We start from the raw sequence: 22,542 nt of genomic DNA, 5'->3' as shown, positions 1-22,542 counted from the left end.
TGTTCCATTTCTTTTTAATGTAATTTTTACATTTGCTAATGAACAGTATACTTTCATTCACCTAAGCACGATAAACTATCCTTTTGATTTTACTCTTTAAAAGTATTTGTAAAGAAGTTATGACACGAATTCGATTATATCTGGTCCATTTATTATTTAAGAATTCTGGTTTTCAGAAATTTACTTGAAAATGGAGACTACAGTAAATCATTATACGTACTAGCATTATTCACTAAGCTCCATGAAAAATGTTTAAACAATTGATGATATGGAAATGGGATTAGAAAGAATTGTAAAAATAATATATTTTCTTTAAGTTCTATGTTTATATGCTAAATGTAAAAAATTAATTTTGCTGTTTTTGACAGATTGCATAAATATGACTACTCAAATACTCTCTACACAGAAAACCAAGGCATGGTTTTTTCCTCATATTTTGTTATCTATGTTTTTGGATCAAATATATGAAACATTTTTAAAATACTGTAAGTGTTCATAGTTGATTAAAATTATTATTTGAAATGCTGAACATGTTTAGTTACCTGGGGCCACATTTCAGTGAGAAATATCATAAAATAATAGGTAAAAAGTCATCACATCAAGAGGAATTTTAAAAATCTATATTTCTTCAGAATTAGCATTTGAAATAACTACTTGAGATACGTATATATGCATTTATTTATCTATGCACACACGTACATTTTTTTCCTGAAACTTATTTTTATATACTTATTTAATATATCTACCTGCCTCTTTTTATTAGAATTTTCAATCAAATATTTTAGTTGGCAGAATCATAAAACATATGGGGCGACATTCTTACCCCTGAATTTTGCGAGTGATACCAGACCTATGTAGTAATAACACCATTAATGTTGGAAAATCCGGTAACTGAAGACAATAATAAAACTCCCCATATATGGCTCTCCCTTCCAGTGGTGTAGACTTGGAGAAAATTAACATTTAGTTTAGGATGAGAGTGGAGATTCACATGATGGACCATTTTTCTGAATAGCAAAATGCAAGTTTTCAAACTAAAATGAAGTGTATACCTTGATATTAAATAGGCTTTGTGATTAACCTCATGCTATGGGAAGAAATTTACTTATGTAAATTCCAGAGAGTTTATCAAAATAGAATTGTTCTTGGTTGGAAGTTGGCAAAAAGACATTTGGCAGTAGAGTTTTGCCCAGAATTTTGCTATAGGTTTTTCAGCTAATAAAAAAAGGAAAAAAAAGAAAAGGAAAAGGGAAAGGAATATGATATTGGGATGTTTATAATTCAACCATTTATAAGCTCTTTCTTTTCTCCTTATTTCCGTGTTTTTTTACCCATGGACAAGTGCCATATGCCATTAAAGCAATTGGCTCTTTAAACTGGACACTATCCAAAGCCCAGTGTGTAAAGATGAAAAATAAATAAATATTGGAGCCAGGATGTTACACATCTTATCTTTGGAGAGTTATTAATTCAGAGGTACCATATGCGATGGCTGTCTATGGTTAGCGTGGTCAAAATCATTATTAGACATATTGAACCTCCAACACTAATTCCAGTGTCATGAATTCAGTTTAAAAGCAACTCTTTTGCAGTCAGGTTCTGGCAAAACTTCAAAGCTAACATTCAAAGTCGGAAAGCTTAAAACCGTGCAAGCTTATTTAGATTCCTTAAATGGTCTGGTTTAGGAGATTTCTGGGCATTTGAAGCTTTGTAAGCCATCGCAGAGTGAAAAAAGTTAATCTGTGCAGCTACATTTTCAATAACGTGACATTAGATTCATTTCAAAGGCTTTTCTTCTTGGGTATCAAACCACACTCCGGATTTCTCCAGGGTCTAGGATACAGGCGCTTCCTTATTTATTTATTTATTTATTTTTAATGAAGGGATTGCTTCACATGCTGAGGATTGTACAGTCAGAGTCTGAAGATATCTGTGTTTTTGTTATACCGAAAGAGCAAAAACGGGCTATTTTCTAAAAAAAACATATGCTTGAAGCAAGAGAGAAACTGCATTTTTAGGCAGACAACTCCTAAAAATATAGGTGAATTTTGGCGTACAACTGACATTTATGACTGTAAGTGCAAGATCAACATGACATTTGAAATACAAAATTCTAAATGCACATTCTCTCCCTCTCTCTCATTTTAATATCTTTAGAAAGCATCTAGTTCTCTCAGTTAGTAGGATGTATGAGATGAATATTTTTATACCATTGACTATCTAAGCTTCTTTCTATGTAATTCTTTCAAAATGCATTTTTAAATGTTAGGCAACTTAAGGGTTATGAACTAAGAATAAAAAGGGCCCTGAGTAGCCAAGAAATGGTAAATAAATGTTTTAGGGAAAAAATTTCTATTTTGTTTTCTTTATATAAGAAGAAATTTTCCCTTTGACATGTTTTATCTAAGTGTTTCACTCTATTTCTCTTCATAAATAGGGGTAATTTCCCATCAAAATGTGTGATTAATACTTAATAAAATCTGTATATTTCCCTAATACTGTGCTCAGTTATGGTCCCTGCATTTGGGAATATTTTTGTACTTGAAATATAAGTATTGGAAATTTCAAAAAGCGATATATTTAGCCACATAGCCCGACTTGAGTGTTTTTTTTTTTAATGGCAAATTATATGTCATATCTCACCAACTTGATTATAAGTGTCTAGATCACAATGACTTCCTCTCAAAACACATTTTTATCTCTCTGGGTACCTTTCACAGTATTCCCCACAGAATAAATTAATTTAAACCCATTTGGATAAATGGGTATATGAAATAATGAATCATTGAATTTTGATAATTATTTGGAGATTCACATTCTTGACCCCAAAATCAAAATCGAAATTTAAGTTCATCATGCATTTCCTTTAAAAATCAAATTTTTATTTCATGAAGTAATTTATGTTCTCTCCATGTTATTATTTTACTAGATTTTAAATCATATCCTTAAATGGCATTCATATATATACATGATGAATATATGAGTATATAAATACATATTTGAAACTTAAATTGGCAAAATTGGAAACAATATTTCCAAAATTGCATTAACTGAGAAAATTATGTATATCCATAATTATACAGTAGGCAGCCATTAAAATAATGATGACCATGTTTAATGTTCTTTGTTAACTCATCTTTATCTCTGCCCCTTCCACCATCTCCAGGGAGAAACTAGAAGTTCATTTCCCATAATTTTTTCCCAGAACTCTTTTGGATTAGACTGTGAAGGCAAAAGAGGAGAGCCCTTGTTTTCTAGAGGTACATGGACACAAGCATCCTGTGGATTTGGAGGCCCCAGCTGAGGATCACCCACTTCAAGACCTAAGGTCTTGCCTTCTTGTGCCTCTAGACATCCTCTTCAGAGCCACTCTTTTTGATACTGAGATTTGACTCTGATCATTGGTGGCAGCATCTTTGTAATTCTTTCACTTCCAGGTTGATTGAATGTGGCCTTCCTGGTCTTTACCCTCTCAGCCCACTGAGCAGCTCTTAAGTCTATAATTTCCTATATTATACCATTTTCTATTCCAGTTTTCTAGACTGGCTTCTGTTTTCCTGACTGCACCTTGAACGTTTCATCTGATTACATCACATATTTACATCTGTGTATATGGCAAAATGTTTACAATATATTATTAAGTAAAAAATTATAACAAGATATGGACTGGAATGCAGAAAATCATATTGCTTTCTTCCTCCCATTATTTACATTTTTATTTATAAGCATTGAAAACATCCAAAAGTACATGTATGACATTGATCACATTATTAACAATGCTAACAGTTTTTGGTTTTGTTTTCCAGTTTTTGAACAATTAACATAGAATACTTCTCCAATAAAAATGAAGAAAAAAGGACATTCAAATGTAGTAATACATAGTTTAGTATAAATATATGTGTAAATTTAAGTTAAGAGAAGTAAAAACTGGGAAACATGCTAAAGTATAACAGTCAGCCTAGATTAACCTGGGAGTAATAAATCTTCATTGAGGCAAATTGTCAATTTACTTTGTGCTTCCTGGACATAAAATCTATGGCAAAGGAATGACAGATGAAAAAAAAAATACATCACAATTCAAGTGAGGTGACCCACGAACATGAATTTTTTTAATGCTAATACAGAACAAATGTTGTTAAATGTTAAACTGAGGCATAGCAAAATTTTAGGTATTTATTTGAGCAAAAACCAGTGTGAAACAGGCAGCGCCAAACTGGAGGCTGTTAGAAGTGCTCCAATGACAGGAGCTGGAGGAAAACTTTTATAGAGAAAAGGCAGAAGCAAAATAAGGAAATTACTGAGTGACTATAACTTAAAACCCAGTCTGTTGTTGGTGACTGGTTGTTGCTAGGTTACGCTTTCACAACATGAGGAATTTACAAGCTTAGATTTTGGTTTACTTACCTAGGCACTGCTCATTAAACCCACCTCAGTCTAATGGCCTCCATGTTTAATTGATTTAACATTATTGATGAATGACTGTCCTGAACTATAGACCTTTTTAAAAATACTCAAAATATTTTGAGTTTTCCTTAATTGTTTTACTTTACAAAGTTGAAAACAAATATGATTAATTTGTTTTAGAATATAAGCAAGAACATCTATAAAGGCTTTTTCAGGTTGTTTGTTTTTTTTTCTAGTTTATAAATTGTTAAACGTCAATTTTGTCTTTTCTATTAACGTGCTTGGCAGATTAAATAATAATCTCATACTCTCTGGGTCCCTTTTTTAGTAAATAAGACCCTAAGACAAAAATTACTAAGGACTATGGGGTTTAGACAGGTGCCAGATTAAAAATAAAACAAACTTTGTCATAGTCGATTAAAACACTAAGTCAAACTTTTATCTTGACTAAAATTGAATCTGATAGTCAGATATCTCCGAAAATATTTCAAAAGTGATTTTCTTACAGAATCAAATTAAATCAAGGCATAATTATAGTAAATTATCAGTAATTACTATCAGTAATAGTAATTATCAGTAAAACATCATAAAAATTTTTGACTGAATTATTTGGAATGAAAACACATATTTTACATCTAATGCTTACAATTTTTTCCCCATTTTCAGGGAGCTTTTTCACATATCGTATTTTATACCCACTTCACAGACTAATTTCATAAGAGTTTTCTCAAAATACTGGACAGATGTCACAGAATGAAATAAACACTTCTTATGCTCTAAAGCAAAAGAATGCCTACTATATTCTAGAAGAATGAAAAGGGCTATTGTAAGTGAGGTGCAATTTGCAAATACCTAGGAGATAGGGCAAGAAAGAGAAAATTTTTATTGTGACAGTGGGGGCCTGACGTATTAGCCATAAAGTACTTTAAATATCAAAAGTGAGTGTAGGAGTTAGCTGAAAACATGCATTTAATACCAGAAACATAGTTGAAATACTTGGATATTTATTCCTGTTTAGGAGAAACAGAGCCAAAGTAGAAACCTGAAGCGGTCCATTAGTGGAAACAGACCTGGGAGCTAAACTGTTTTTTGCGCATGCGTGTGCCCACCCTTGAGCACATTCGTATTTTGCTGTTACAGGTGAGTAAATGCTAAAATGAAAATTAATATGGAATTAAAATATAAGAAGAATTAAAGTTATTTAAATCAGTAAAAATAAATGTTAAATATAGCCTCAAGTAGGTATGATTCACCAAATGATCATTAAAATAGTCTTTAGATGTCAAAGATCATCATTTTAACAACTTTATCGTAGTAACACTCAAAATGTACTTAAAATGTAACTGTTAAAACAGAATTCAGGGAGAATCATGTCAACATATTTTGAGAAACTATTGTTGTTGATTTTAATGAAATAAGGTGTAGGCTCATTGAATATCGTCATTGAACTGCATACTAATAATTTAGCACTCTACTCTTATACACCACAGAATCCACGTGAGAACTTGCACCCTCGTGCCTTCACCACGCACCAGTAAATTCATAAGTGGCGGCAGAATGAAATGAACGTTCTCACCATTAGGTTAACACCACCAAAGCTAAGTGGTTTTATTTTACATAGTGCAAACTAGAACTCTGCTCACACAACCGCTGACTTGCAAACAGTTTACATAAGTTACCAACTTGAAATGTCTATTCAGATAGCAAGGGCAGTATCTCCATGTTTCAACTGTTTGACACAATGATGGATTATTTATTTACTGAACAGCACTGGTGGCCAGAAAATCTGATTTCCATGCATGAAATCCATGAAACCTCAGCCCCTGAACAGTTGCTTTTACATGTGGCAAAGGTCATCTACCAAGGGATTTTCTCACGTTTTGTGTGATTGGTCATGCCTCATTTCCTTCAAGAAAATATGATTTCCCTAAAGTCTGTGCATTTTAAAAGACTCACAAAAGACCCAGAAAGTTATTTTCTCTCTGTTTGTGATAAGCACAGAATATAGAGGCTAACCTACAGGGAACGACAAGCAAGTGTTTGTAGCTAGAAACCATATTTAATCCTATCATTAGGAAAGCCTTAGCTCTCACCAGGTATAAAAGGGTTGCAAAATTAGACACTTAACCTTGTCATTTAACCTTACAGAGTTTAATTTGCATTCAAACTTTAATAAATATGTCCCACAGACCTATCCTTACATATTAGAAGGGATTTGTTTTAGATAATATATTTCAAATTTAGAGTCATCTGGTGAAAGATGATGTGAATATTTGGCTACCTTAAAAAAAAGAGAATCGCCATTTCCATTTCTGGCCTGAAAAATCAGAGAGAAAGAACAATGGGATTGGGCTTTTAGTAAAACTTTTAATAGCAATAAATATGAAACATGGTGAAAATCAAGAGCAATTTAAAGAGCACTGTTTGCTCGAGAAGAGATTATGACATACAATTCTTGGAGATTAAAAAGAAAAAAAAACCCTAGTATCCTAATTTAATTATGTTTAAAAAATATTCTTTAGGCCATAGTTCAGAAGTATCTTAGATTACTGCAAATGGCCAAAGCTCAATGCACACAAATTCTGTCTAAAAACTTCCAAATAGCCAATGGCTGGTTGACATAAACGAAAGTACATCTATGAACTCCATCAGTGTGCCCATGAGCCCATTTCAGGCAAGTGATACAGGAAGACCAGGAGTATTCTCTCATTACTAGTGGTATTGTGATATAAAGGTGACAGCTATACAGAGTAGACCAAGGGATACGGCTAATGATAAATAATACTGTGTTACTTACTGAGTAGACTATAAAACACTGCCACAGGTAGCTTTCTTGGGAATCTACTGAAGCTTAAGCTTCAGAACCCCTGATTATACAGGCTCTTTTCAAGGCCTTGTACATAATTTTGAATTAGCAATTTTGAATATTTTTCTTAAGGAAGGCATCCCCTGATTATATAGCTTCAGGCCCTCAAAATCTGAATCCATCAAATCGCATCATTTCTGCATGTCTTTTCTACTTTTAGCTCCCTTATGTAGTAAAACATTCATCTGTGTGCCCAGAAGCATTCAAAGTTTGATTTGCAGGACAATCAATAGGAGGTTGGGGAAATCATACTGTGCATACATAGCATGCTTCAGCTTTCTTACGCCAAATGTGTGTGTATGTGCTTGTGCACATGTTTGTACATGTGTGTACTATTGAGTTAAATTTAACTGGTACTGACATCTTCTTAGGAGTAAGGATATAATCATCAGGGACAACCTCATAATTAACACTGTGTTTAGAGAAAGTGGTACAAAACTAGCAATAAATTTCTTGAGGGAGTTTCAAAAGAAGGGTAGAGAGTTTTACAAGCAGATTAATGCAGTATCGTACACACTGACATTTGCATATGGGAAAAATGTGTTAATACACTCTTTCTCTTGCAGTTTTCATGACAGTTAATACATGTGGAACTTGGGAAAAATCGCTCCAAATTTCTTTTAGTTATAGATTTTCCTTGATAGGGAGCTGCTTTGATCTGTCGAAATTAATAACACGTAAATGCAATATATTTACGCACGTACACTCACATACACAGATATGCTATCTTTGATTAAGTCAATATATATGTACGTGTATATGTGTGTATGTATTTGTGTGTATGTGTACACATCATTGAGAACAAGTATCAGCTCACGTGAATTTAACTTCTATAGAAACAAAATTTTTCAATTACTAAAGAATAAGTACTCAACTGACTTGATATTTAACACATATTTCCTGGCTTGGTTATAATATCAAAATCAATGATAGGAGTATTAGCAGTTATAATTGTGACAACAATTTTTTTGATAATTCATTGTGTAAAATACTTCTGACATCTTTCCTAAATCTTAAGAAAGGGTCATTTCTGAGTCTTTTTATAGTACCTTCAGTTTTAAAGTTGAACTTCTGTCAAGGTGTAATAGTTTTGAAGAGAAAAGAATGCTGGAGAATTTGCTGCAAATAATTAGAATGCTTGTTTAACTATTTTATATTATACTAAGTTCAATTCTAGATTCTTAATATTTCCTGCATTATATTAATGCTGATGGTAAATTATTTTCTACCTAACGCTTTAATATTTGTTACCATTAATATTTTAAATTATAAAAAATGTTTTACCATTGTCAGTATGAAGTAAAATGCAGCTTACATGGCTATGAATGATATCCCTCAACTATAAAAATATATTTTTCTTTTGAAATTATAGTTAGTATATATACTTTTGGAGTTTCTACTTCATAATTGTGAGGTATACGTGAGACATGCATTTTCTTATACTAAATCACATTAATAGTTAAGTTACATAGATTTGTAAATAGATACTTTGACAATTAAATGGTATGATTTTATTAATTGTGCGTTAAGGAATTACAAAAATCTTCATCCAAAGGACTAGTTGTGTTTATTTTCAAACATAATTCTTACTAAAAGTAGATAGACAGTCTTTTTGGTGCTTTATTTACTAGTTGTATTATGAATAAAGGAAGAGTCTTTTTTATGAATTTTGAAAATAACAAATAATCACTAGCTATTGTGAGTTTTTGACAGTTTAAGGAAGAAAAAAATCAATTTCTATAAAACCCATATCCACATAACTCTTGAAAAGAAAACTACTTCACTACTACTCACTTACAGAATTGATTTTCAGTGCTTGAAATAGGCTGACTATATTTAATCTATTTTACTTTTTTATTGTGTAACTCATATATTCAGTGTACATGAAGTAAAATATAACTTCTTATGTCAGTCACTATACTTGACAGTTAATTTTATATGAATGATAGCAGTGCTAAGTAATTTGTTGAGTATTTCAGAACAAAACTAGTAATCTTCTCCTTTATTATTTATGAGTAGCAAGAGGTCCACAACAGGGCTCCTCAGGTGGCCTCCCCTGTGAAGACCTGACGGCGCATCTAACAGCTCTACACTGCAGCTCCTTGTGCCTTATGCTCTGTGGTCTCTCAATGCCCGAGGTGATGGCGAGTCAGTGGATTACAGAGAAACTAAACTCTGAGAGAACATTTGCTGCTTTGATGTTACAAATTTCAAATGAAGATGCAGTAAAAAAGTAGGCTGATGCACTTCCCAGGTCAAAATACAGAAATGAAGTAATAAGACACCCAAACTCCCTAGTATTCAAACAATTCCCTCTGATGAAAATAAAAAGTTCAGTTCACAAGAGACTAGTGGAATTCAATTTCATAATTTCTGCCTTGTTAAGAAAATGCAGAGGTCCCTTGAGAAAAGAAATACAAAAGTTTCTATCAAATAAATGTAAAATATGCTAATATAGTGATTGGAAAGTCAAGTGCATATGAAGGCTGACACTAGGGATTGCTTTGGCTTCGAATGTTACAGTTTGTGACAAAGATCAGAATTATTTGACACAGTAATTAGTTACTCTTTTTGTTAAAGTTCAACAGAACAATCTGTTCCATTACCCAACACTCACCCCCACCACTTTTCTTTCTTTTCCTCCTCTCTTTAAGGAGAGTGTTTTTCATTCCCATGAATTTATGGCATTTAGAACACCATTCAGTCAAACTGTAGGTTTCATTTTTAGATTTATTTTATCTTTTCTTAGAGTAATAATATGATGACTCTTTCCTTCTTTATTTTTATTTATTAAACTTGTTTTTTGTCTTGAGAGTAATATATCAAAGTTTAGGTTTTCAGTAAATAAATCTAAAAACTCAGCATTCAAAGATATTTGTCCATTTCTATTAGATTATCAGATTTTTCTGTGTTATTCTGAGTTAATATAATGTTCATTTTTAAGTGTAATGAATTTTACATGCTACAGTGATTTGTATGTAAAATAATTGAAATCATGTTATTTCGTAATTATTCAAACCCAGTATTAAATGCTTGAAACATTTAAAATAATACAGATGAATAAAGGAAGAAATTGGTTTTGGTAGAGAGGTTTAGATAATAGCCACATGCCTGTTAATTTGCAGAATAAATTATAGGTGACTATGGATGAATAAAATCACTGCTTATTTCAAAATGTAGGGGACATCTGGTATTTTAAACTTGGAATCTTAAATAGGTTACTACACTGAGCAACAGCTCAGGCTGTGTGAGTTTCTATTTTCAGGAGCAAAGAAACATGAGGCTGCATTCTGAGAATTGAGCATAAACTCAGTGGAAATATTCTCAGATGTCAAGATATGGAGAGGTGGTCACATAACCCTGACATCCCACAAAGTTCAGTAGGGTGACAAGCTGATCACTTATGTAAATCTTTCATAAGAACTAAGTCGTTCTCTTAAACTCTTATGATTTCACTCCTCCTGCTTTGGTGAATGTTGAGCCACTACTCTACTTTTGCCTATCCATTACTTCCTAATAGATTTCCTCCACTCAAATCAGGTCAAGCCCTTGGCTTTTTCTCACTGGAAATGCCTTTGATCTTGCTCTTCTTTTTAATATACACAGTGTTTTCAAGTTTCTTTCAAGGCTTTTTTTCTTCCAGTGCAGAAGTTAAGCTCTGAGAGAACACAAGTATTTGATGCTCCTCACCACTGAACTCCCCTGACTAGGATAGTGCTTGGAAGACGTAGATGACTAATAAATGTCATTTAATTGATAACAGTAAGTGATAGATTATAATCGATCAGCAAAAGCCATAAGGATAGCCCTGATAATACAACAATTTAGTGAGTATATACTGTGTGCCAGTGTTCCAGAAGTTATCTCCTTTATTCGTTAATCCACAAGGACTCTCTGAGATAGAAACTGCTATTCTCATTTCACATGTGGAAATAAAGCCCTAAGATTAATTTGACAATAATGTTCAAATGTATCCTGTACCTGGTCACGTAGAACCTTGCTTTTTATACTCTGGATTGGGAGTATCTAATGATAATATTCTGCATGTATCTATTGCCACATCATGCCATGGATTATTAGTGCTCTCTTTACTACATGGAAATAGAGTCATTAGTGCTTTTAAATCTAATCATATTAGAGAACCATTTCCGGAAACCTCAGAACCAATTCAGAAAACCGATCCTTAAGATTGCGTTCCTTTAGAACTACTCTTGGCACCAAAATCTGTATCAGTGAGGCTTCTCCAAAGAAACAGAAGTGATCGCCAAGAGTACCAATAGTTTAGATAGACACCGATATAGATATATACATCATATCTGTCTATCGAGAGCTAGGGAATTGGCTCATGCTATCGTGGAGTTTGGCAAATCTAAATTCTGCAGGGTAGTCTGACAGGTTGGAGACCAAGAAAAGAGTTGATGTTACACCTTAATTCCCAAGGCAATTTGGAGGTAGAATCCCCACTTCTCTGGGTACTTCTGTTTTTTTCTTCTTAAGACCTTCAGCTGGTTGGATGAAACCCACTACATTATGCACTGTAATCTACTTTTCTCAAAGTCTACTAATCTAAATGTTAATCTCATATGATAAATAGTTTCACAGTGCTATTTAGACTAGTGTTTGACCAAATAGCTGAGTACTGTGGCCTAGCTAAGTTGACACATAAAATTAACCATCACAAAGCAGCAAAACTGATTTGCTATGGAATGCCCTAAAAACATACTTAGAATGCTTTCAGAATTATCTGCCTGAAGGGATGGGACGATGGGGCATTTACTCACTAGCTACTCCCCCTCCTGCCCCGACATTTGTTGAAGTTTGCCCTCTGGGGTACTAGACTCCCTATTTTTCCTGGCTGGACTAAATGGGATCCTGTGGCATTGGACATGCTCCTAGACAAAATTAATAAAGACCCAGTTGAATCTGAGCTTGCAGGGAACTGACTACAGCAGCTGCAACTGAAATTGGGGGTGGCAAAGAAGATGCATTTGTGAGAGTTCCAAAATCCCTATCTTTAGTCCTGCCAACTCTACCTCTGCACCAGTAATTTTAATAGTCTAATAATTACCTCAAATATAACATATCCTGATTAGCAACACATTCTTTATTTTACCCAGCTGCTAGTCTTCCAGCATTTTCCTTATTAATGAGTGGCATCAAGGCTCATCAATTTGCACAACCTATAAAAATGGGAATCATCTCAATTCCACTCTTTGCCTTATACCAATATGTTCTCTTGGCTTTACCTTCAATACATATCCTAAACTGGATGCTTTCCTCACTTCCACTGCTGCCATCCTACTCCAGGTCGTTGTCAGTTCTTGCTGAACAAGCCAAAATAGGCTGCAGAATGAGCATTAAAAAGATATAAATCAGATCTTGCTACTCTTTTGTTCAAAAGCAGCCAATGTCTCTCCATCACAATCATAATAAAACCCAAACTTTGTACATAATTTAATCTGACTCTTTCCTGACCCTTGAATGCCCTCTCTTATCTCCTCCATTCCCTTATTTGTTGTACTCCAGTCATATTTCATTCCAGTATCTGCTCAAATGTCACCTTCTCACCAAGCCTCCACAAGAACCCCTTATCAAAAACTATCCACCCTTTCCTTGTCTCTTACCATCACAGTCTATGCCTCACCCTGTTTTATTGGTTTGATAGATTTATCAATACCTGACATTATAGCCTACATTTATTTATCTGTTTTCTCTCCCTCGTTAAAACGTAAGCTTCATGCAGGTAAAATTCGCCTTATTCCTGTCTTTATTTCCTATGCCTAAAAATGAGACTGGCACACACTTGTTCTAAATAAATAGTTGCTGAGTGAAAGAATTGCTGTTGAATTTAGATAGGTGCAATAGTTGTGAAGAGGAAAATATAAATATTACAGTCTGTTTATATATGACATAATTGTAATAAAAAGGGATTCATTCAGGGGCTTGCCCAGTGGCACAGCAGTCAAGTTCGCTTGTTCTGCTTTGGGGGCCCAGGGTTCACCGGTTCAGATCCTGGATGCAGAGCTACGTACCGCTTGTCGAGATATTCTGTGCCAGGCATTCCACATATAAAGTAGAAAAAGATGGGTATGGGCACAGATGTTAGCTCAGGGCCAGTCTTCCTCAGCAAAAAGAGGAGGATTGGTGGCAGATGTTAGTCAGGGCTAATCTTCCTCAAACAAAGGGATTCATTCAAAAACCATCCTAGATATTTTTGCAAAAAGAATAAACAAAATAATTGGATTATGGCATTACCTTAATAAGTAACTTACAAATAAATATATACAATGTTAAAATTTACTAATGATATTCTTAATTTATATACACTTTCAACTACTAAAGTCTTTTCACTAAATTAGCATTTGATGGTTTAAACAATTCCATAAGGATAAAGGGCCACAATATTATCCAGCCATGTAATACATATTTTTATTTCCATTTCTTTTGTAATTTTAAAACTACAGTTACAAGACATCTTGACATATATGTATTTTCTCATTTTAAGATTAAAACATACACTCAATTACTCTTTATTGTTTTAGCATTTTTTGTAATAGGATTACTTTTCATTCCCCCATGGCTTCTTTGTATCCAAGAGTTTGGCATCTTAGACTCCATGCAATTCTGCCTTAATAAATATGTGCTTGATATGTCTAATTAAATGACAATAGCTAACACAGAAATTTGAGGCAGATTCTGTGCCAGACTTCTTATATTAAAGCATAGTGAGACTGAAACAAACTAAACCCAGGAAGCATTTCTCTGGCCTTAAGTATAAAATTGCTGTTTGAATTTGTAGCTTATAATTTGACATTCACAAAGGAAAAGCAATGGCATTTTGAATATTTAATTGTAGAGCAAAAGAAAAACAAGTGGATGGTCTTATATTTAACCTTGACATTTAAGATATTAAAATAGTCATTATTACTATGTTGATAATTAGCTCATGGTTTTTACTTAATATTTGTTTAATGAATGAATGAGTTGGAAAAAAAAGATCTCCAATCTTTTGTTTTGTGACTAGTCTAAATGCCATCTCTGACTCAATTTGACTTTTGGTAACGTAACTTGAGGAGCTAGACAAGTATTCAAAACTTGTTTCAAATGGCAAATTTCAGAGCTTCCTTTAAGAATTTCATAAAATCATCAAAAGCAGTCTCCCTAATATGATGTTGCCTTAATGGCCTATGTTCTACACAACGTCGTCTCTTTATTCTCAGTTATACAGATGTAGACAGTTTTACATAATTTACACTCATACTTACAGTACTTAAGTAATGTCTTCTCACTGAAATTTTTGAAAAGATAATTTTTCAAAAAATCGGTTCTCCTTCCATATTAAATTTTTATTTTTATTTCTCCCTCACTGTCCTCTAATTCATCAACATCTTTCCTAGACTGAGGTATGAATCTGAGTAAGAAATCAAAGAGATCAGATACTGCAAAGAATCACGTTTTCAAGTGCCATGTCTCATTTCTGACACATACCAAGTCTGATTTCTGTTATCAATCCAGTTCTTTTCACCCTAACTTGGTTTCAGGTTCCATTTGAACATTAAGTGTTTCAATATTATGTTCTGTTATTTTCCTCCAGGCACAATCATTTTCTCAAATGGAATTTCTTTCTACTTTTTTCCAACCAGGGAGTGAAACTGACAGTTTTGAACACCCCTAGATGCTATCTTCAGCTTCACGGTGTAGCATCATCACCATCCTACATCTGCACAACACCATCCCGCACAAATCTGCCGCTCCATATGGCGCCTCGTGCAAGGAGATTACAATGGGCTTGAATTTGGATCTCAGTCAGAGATTCCCTGGAGACGTTCCACGGGAAAGAATATCGCTCAAGCCAATATTTAAATCTTTGCCTAGAGCTACCCCGACTCCGAAGAGAAATATAATGAGAACGAAAGCACAAGTCCCCAAATCGAACCACCACATTTTTTTCTTCTGTTGAGGCGTTTGTCCTGTTCTCCTTGTTGTGATTCCTTTCTGTTGGTACTGGCAGTTGCCAGATGGGCCTTATTTTTAAATCTAAATACTTTATTTTGTGGTAGTGTTGCCCATTGTATCATATTCAATGCCAGCTCTTATTTCTTTAAAATACAATTGCTGGCACATCCTTAGATTGTGTAAGGATCAGAAACTAGGAACTCGTATAGGGAAAGGAGAAAATGTGCATATTTCTATCACTCTAATATTGAGACTACCTGAGGCACAATGGTTATTAAAGGGAGTCTGAACCTAGCCATGTGTTTCTTTCAATCACAACTAGTGGATAAACACTGCTCACAATATGCTGACAAATAGTGGAATCTAGAAGAAGGTAAGTTGTTAAAGATATTCAACAGTGCAGAGAACAAAGATACTTTGAAAAACAAAGCTGATGCATCCCAGTGCCCATACTTTATCAACACAAGCACAGTGGACAGAAACTGGGAGGGGTGAGAGCATTGAAATTTAGAAAGTCATTTACAAATAGCAAAAAAAATATTCAACTTGAAATAAAAGCAAAAAATCGATCTTGTAGAAATACTGTTTTTCTTATATGAGTATATTGACATATTAATGTTTATTAAAAGTGAGTAGAATTTATTGTTTGGTGTATATAGTTTTCAACAATATTCTTTAAATCTAGTTTGGCAGAGGGGCCAGCCAGGTGGCACAGCAGTTAAGTTTGCACGTTCCACTTCTCGGTGGCCTGGGTTTTGCCAGTTCAGATCCCGGCTGCAGACATGGCACCACTAGGCAAAAGCCATGCTGTGGTAGGTGTCCCACATATAAAGTAGAGGAAGATGGGCATGGATGTTAGCTCACGGCCAGTCTTTCTCAGCAAAAAGAGGAGGATTGGCAATGGTTAGCTCAGGGCTAATCTTCTTCAAAATAAAAAGAAAAAGAAAAAAGAAATCTAGTTTGGCAAACTAGTTATTTAAGTATTAAGATTATGTATAAATGTATCTTCTGATAATCAAAGACAGTTCTTTTGTGTGTGCAAATTATTGTCTGAGTCTCAGCTAGAATCCATGTGTGAGTAAACTAGCTTCTCGTTATATCCTTCTGGTATGGAAATTATTTCTTTTTTCAATCTATTCACTTCAGTAGTCAATAAGGCACACCTTATTCAGTAGTCGATTGAGTCACACCTCAATTCTGCCTCTCATCTTCATTTAAAGTACAATCATCTGGCAATTTCAACATTTTAGAACATACATTACAAGGAAAGGAGACTCATTGGCCTCTAAGCAATAGCGAGATCATTCTAAAATCCGTACACGGATGTGTGCATCCTCAGCAATTGCTTCACCTCTGCCTGCATCCACTCCTCCCCAAAGTCCCTCTGCTTCGAGATACATTTTTCCTCCTTTCAAATCTCAGCTTCAATGCTTCTCTGACTCACAGAGGCAAAATTAGTTGCTCCCTCCTCTGCTTTGTCATTTCATTTCTATTATACCTCTTATCTTTGTAAAGTATTTCTTTTTAATTATATTTAGTATGAGTATTAATGAGAAGCAGCAAAAATGTATTTATCTTTATATTTGCCAACAAAATTATCCACGGCATAGTGAGAACTCAATAACAACTATTTAGTTAGTGCAAAAAATGAATTTTAAAATGTCACTAAGTAAAGTTCTCATGCTGAGATCATTGACTCCTCCTCTCAGTTGTATCATATTGCATTTTATTAACAGACCAGAGGAAAATCTGTGAGACATTTGAGAAGAGCCAGCGATGGGGGAATTATTAAGCAAGGACACAATGATAACAATGATAATAATAGACAGTAGTCATGAATGTGAGAGAGAAGAATTCCAACGGCAAAAATTGAATAAAAAGTAAGTTACAGGTTATTACACTATAATATGATCACTGAAGTTCAAAATTCTTATCCAGAGTCACTAAGAATATTAATGTAGGGAAGTGAGCAACAGTGAAAAAAAAAAAGATAGACATTTGAGCACTTGATTTTATCATTGTTATTTATAACAATAGGATAAGGCACTGAAACATCCATCATTACTTAAGCACTGTGGTGTTGGAATTTTTGAGTGAGAAAACTGACATCATAAATTGTGATATTAGAAAACTATATTTGTCTTAAAAATGTATGAATCATTTGGAAGAAAGTACTGTATTTGTGCCAAAGACTAACTCTCTTAAGTAAGGAAGTCTTTTAATTTTTTTTTAATGGAATGACAAAATAGTAAAATAAATTTTGTCCCTGGAATTGTCATGCGTTGACTAAAGAGTTAGCATCCTTGTTTAAAAGTTGCTACAAGACTTTGTTGTTCTACTCTGTCCATCTTTGTAGGCGACACCTTATGGAGCTCTTTAGATAATTTAGGAAGAAGGAGACAGAAGCAGAAGCCTAACAGGATATGTTGAAAGATGAGACATCTTGAAACAACCAGCTGGCCACTGAGGAGGACAGTTAGTTAAGAATGAAAAAGCAGGCTGATACTCTAAACCCGGAAAGGCTTCTCAGGATTGGTAGAACAAAGCAGCAAATGATTCTTTTTGCTCTCCACTTGTCCGCTTTTTATGTTTTTCATAATCAAGAGAAAGACTGAAGAGTTGAAGATGTTGTCTGCAATGCAACCTAGAGAATACTGACCTGTCAACCCCTTCCTTTATGCAGATTTGTTCCAGAAGAGAAGCCCACTCATATCATACACACTGCATGGAACCAATGAGGTTTGCAACTGAAAGAGCAAAGCAGAACTTCTTAGCTAAAAGATAAATGTTTTGTGAGATTTTAATAATATTTTAAAATTTAATGGTATATTGATCCTCAATAGTTTCTTTGGTTCAAAGATCATTCTTATAATAACAAAATGAAAAGGAAAAACTCCTTTCACCATTTGCCCTCATAATGCCTGGTTGCCATCTTCCTCAGCTTCTAATTATTTTATGGTTAATAAAGGAGAAGGAGTTCTTTCTAAAACTTTTGCTTGCGGCCCTGGGTTTGAACTCACACTGTTGATTGTATTACTTAATCCAAAAAAGGAAAAGCATAATTATACTCTAAAAGCAGTTCTAAAACCATTTTATTAAATTGGTGACTAACCCAAATCTTTTTCTTTTGGGAAGAAATGAAAGGAGACTGACTTGAATTTTGAATACCATGAAAAGTTTAGTGTACATAAAATAAATATATTTTTAAATCGAAGGACAACAAAACATTGTTATAGATCTATGAAAGAATGAGATATTGTGCTCTCTTTTTAAACTAATAATTTAAGTAAATTATATTAGAATCACATATGATTTGCTTTTGAAAATGACTCACAAAGTGGAAGTCTTTCTGATTTGTTTCTAAATTAATAATGGGATGAGCATCTTTATATACCTGTTAATTCATTGTAAGTAGAACAATAACGTCAGAGTCTACAGCAAATGAACACAAATTGTAGAAAAACTTAACCTCCCATATGTAACATAGCTACATCTTTAATTAATTAATGCAATTATCTACACTAATATTAATAAATGCAGCTTTCTCAAAACATATGTGTCCTCAATTCTGTACAACAACATACCCTACAATAAAAACATAAAAGGAAACCTCAGGATGGCATAGAAAGCCCTTTGATCTTTTGAATAAAGTGATAGAGAGAGAAATGCAACTTCATGGAGTTGATAGGACATAAGATAAAAGGAGTTAACTGAAACATAGCTGATGTTCAGTTTTCTCTCAGCTTCTCCCTTATCTTTACAACTAAACTAAGCTTTTGCATTCTCAAAAACTCTTGTGTCAACCATTCATTTACTCAAAGTTTCTCATCAAGTACGTTTAAAACATATTGTCCTTGGGGGTCAATCAAACATTTAACCCAGATTATATCAGAGTATTTTTAAATGATACTAATTTTACTTCATTTGAGTAAAGATGTGAGAATCAGATAAGAGTCAAATCAGGAGATTCAATGCAACATACGTTTTAAATATTACTTCAATATTTATGTATTTTTTCCATAGAAATGATTCTTCTTCTTTCAGGGAATGGGAAGGTAAAGAAAATGGGAGTTTGTGCCATCCTCCTCATCGTAACCTCTTCTCTGTGCCCTGCTCATCTCCCACCCTCCTTCTGGACAGTGTCACTTATCCCTTTCTTAATGAAGCCCTCCGCATTACCTCTTGGTACCTTGTGCCCTTAACAGCTTGTGCTGTGATCTACATACTGCAACCCCCAGGTGGCCTAAGAACACCCGAGGACAACACTTACGGCTCATTAACATTTTTATTCCCACAGCTAAAACAGTTAAAGACATGGTAAGAGGAACCAGCTTTCTTTTTAATGAATGACTAATATTTGGAATGAATTAAACAATGAGATTAATACCTCATCTTTCCACTGTAACACAATAGTGGTTTTAAAATGCCCATTACTTGAAGTGACGCTTTAATGATAGAATTAAGGACAAGAGTTACATGTATCACAGCAGAACATTGGAAAAAAGGTTTTTTTCAGCAAGTATCAGGCCCAGTTTCTCTTGAATCAAATTACCTAGATATTGATTTTTCTCTACCTATCTTTCCAGGTCTGCATTTTCTCTAGTAATCAAACAACAGGAGATAGTTGCATATTCACTGAAGTGTCAAGAGAGAGAAGTAGAGTAGAAATAGACACTATTCAATTTGATATTTTAAATTTGTCTATCTATCTATCTATCTATCTATCTATCTATCTATCTATCTAATTTCCAACAGCATGCAAAGGATTTCCAGGTTGATACTAAGAGGGAAATTTTTAAAAAGGTAAATTGTGTAATATTTTAAAATTTTCTGATAACATAGAATGAATTGAAAACCACTAAAAGTAGTAAATAAATACTTCATGCCTCATTTGTTATTCTAAAATAAACATGTTATTTAAATAGCAACTATCTAACATAGAAAATTAGGTGAAACCCTCTACTGATAGTTCAGAATATATATATTGGGGTTATTTAAAAAAACAGAGAAAGACAGAGACAGAGAAGTAATGTCTCAACTCCCACACCCACCTTAATGTGACATGGGAAGGATGGTCACAAAGCCCTTTTCCTATGTGCACCTTAGATGTGTGAACAACACCCCTGAGTGCATATGAAGAGTGGCCGCTGGATGGCTGTGGCCTACAGGACAAGGGCATCTTATTTGTGGTAGCTCAGCCAGCTGGCTTCTGATTAAGTTCTCAGATTTGTAGTCATCTTGAGGTAAGTGTAACATTTCCCATTTTATAGAAAATACAACCCCAAATCAGGCTTTCAGGGTTATTCTGATGACGTTAGTGTCAACTGAAAAGCAGAGTACTCTTGGGGTTGAGAGAAGTGAAGTCTATAGTTTCCTTTCATTTTGTCTACAGGAAGAGAAATGATTATCAGCTTCATATGAAATATATCATTGACTAAAAAGTTTCAGTTTAAACCATCACTAATTTGCTGAAATTCTTCATTTTGAAATGTGAAGATCATTATCAAAAATACAGCAAATTTCACAAAATCACGAGTGCAGCTGGTTTATTACCTCAAAGTATCTAACAACAGGCTGGGCATTGGTGTGTCAGTGTAAAGGAGAGGAACATCAGATATAGTTGAATGCTGTCTACAAACCCTTAGAGAAATGCATTGTCCGGAGGAAACGTACCTCTTAGCAGCAGGGTTAAGGATCGGGTGTTGTTTGAGAAATATGCAAAGATATGTTTGTCAATCTGCTTTTGTCTACCGCCCCCACAACTTTTCTCTCCTCCGCTCTCACTCATGCACACTTCTTAACAGCATGATTCTACCGATCACTGTTCATGGTTATGGTCAATGTTCCTGCACAGTATCTAACCCAACTCGAATAAGATTAATGGAATTAAATGTTAATATTGAATGAGATTTTGTACGCAGAGTTTTATTTTTTTTTCATGTAGGGAAGTTTCCCTGACTGAAGTAAAAAGTAGATGTTGCAAGACACATGGAACTTCAAGTTTTATTTCAAAACCTCAAGTTTCCCAGTCTTCAGGGTATCACATGTCCTTTTAATACCTGGCCAACACAAGTCTACACCCAAAGCCTCCTTCCTACCTGTCTGCAGGAAATCCAGGCTTCCTTCCTTCCCTTCTGCCTTCTTTGTTTCCTTCCTCTGACATATGTCATTTACTATTGCTGAAAATCCACAGAGAATTCTTGTTAAATCAGATGGATGCCTATCACCTCTGTGCATTGCTGCGCCAGTCATCTCTTTGGGTCACCTGTTACAATTTCACATCTGCTTTTCCTTGCTACTGCAGGTCTTTCTGGTTTACTTTTCTCTAAACAGAACAAAGAAGAACTAAAAAAACTTTCCTGAAATCTTAATGAAAATAAAAACTTTACAGTGTAGTGAAGGAATAGAAAAAGCTAATAAAAGACAATACAACTCTGAGAGTTCACCAGTATGGCCCATATTTGCCATGTCTCTCTCTGACTCCTTGGCCTGCCACGATTGTCAAGGATCTTCCTATTAGTTACTCACTTATTCTCAGGCCCATTTTATTGTTATTCAAAGCCCACTGTTGCAGCCAGAAGAGTACTAAAAAATTACTTGCGTTTGTCTTTGTAAAGATTGAACTATATCCTCAATGCAGACAAAGATTTAATTTTTAGATTAAAATGCCTGCATTAGATTAATTCACCAGTAAAGCTTCTGAGAAGTGTGCACTTCCATTACATTTGCATGACACCCCCTCGCCCACCACACACATGCACACCTGTCAGCCCAGAGGTAGGACAAAGGACAAATTTCCAAGTACAAATTCTACCCAAGTTTACAAAGATTTCTTATGATATGACCTTCACATGGCAATTCTGCAGTCAACTGATTTAGATAATACCCTTATAATAGGAAGAATATCACAGCTCTTTCTTTACGATAAACCTCCCTCCTATACACAGAAAACAATTTTTAAATGTATATAAAATGAAAAATAATCCATTATCAATGCATACTTAGCATTTTAAAGTCATATTTTGTCGTAACATTGTTGCTTGTTGCCCACATCATTTTAAGGCATAAAAATCCACACCCACACACACATATATGCCATATACTGAATGCTATGATTCCCTTCACTTTTCCCATAATTTGTAATTAAAATGATCAACGTATTTAGACAAAAGGCAAGATGTTCACATCACTTTCTTTGGTAAATGGGGATTCATTTTGTTTGAATTTGTGCTTGAATGTCTAATTATGTTGTTTTGGGGACTCTGGGGGTTTTACAATTACCTCTTCAAATGAAAATTGATCAAGGTTGAATATCA

The 22,542-nt window shown here is 34.2% G+C and overlaps 1 long non-coding RNA gene across 1 annotated transcript; it reads left to right on the top strand.

The window, feature by feature from the left end:
* Positions 1–14,456: 14,456 nt before the first annotated feature.
* LOC139073718 (uncharacterized) lies at positions 14,457–18,757 on the top strand. Its single transcript, XR_011522704.1, has 3 exons — positions 14,457–15,599; positions 16,963–17,106; positions 17,910–18,757. It is a non-coding gene; the product is annotated as an uncharacterized lncRNA (long non-coding RNA).
* Positions 18,758–22,542: the final 3,785 nt, after the last annotated feature.

Source organism: Equus przewalskii, chromosome 9 (genome assembly GCF_037783145.1).
Source record: "Equus przewalskii isolate Varuska chromosome 9, EquPr2, whole genome shotgun sequence".
Lineage (NCBI taxonomy): Eukaryota > Metazoa > Chordata > Mammalia > Perissodactyla > Equidae > Equus > Equus przewalskii.
This window is presented reverse-complemented; position numbering and strand designations above follow the sequence as displayed.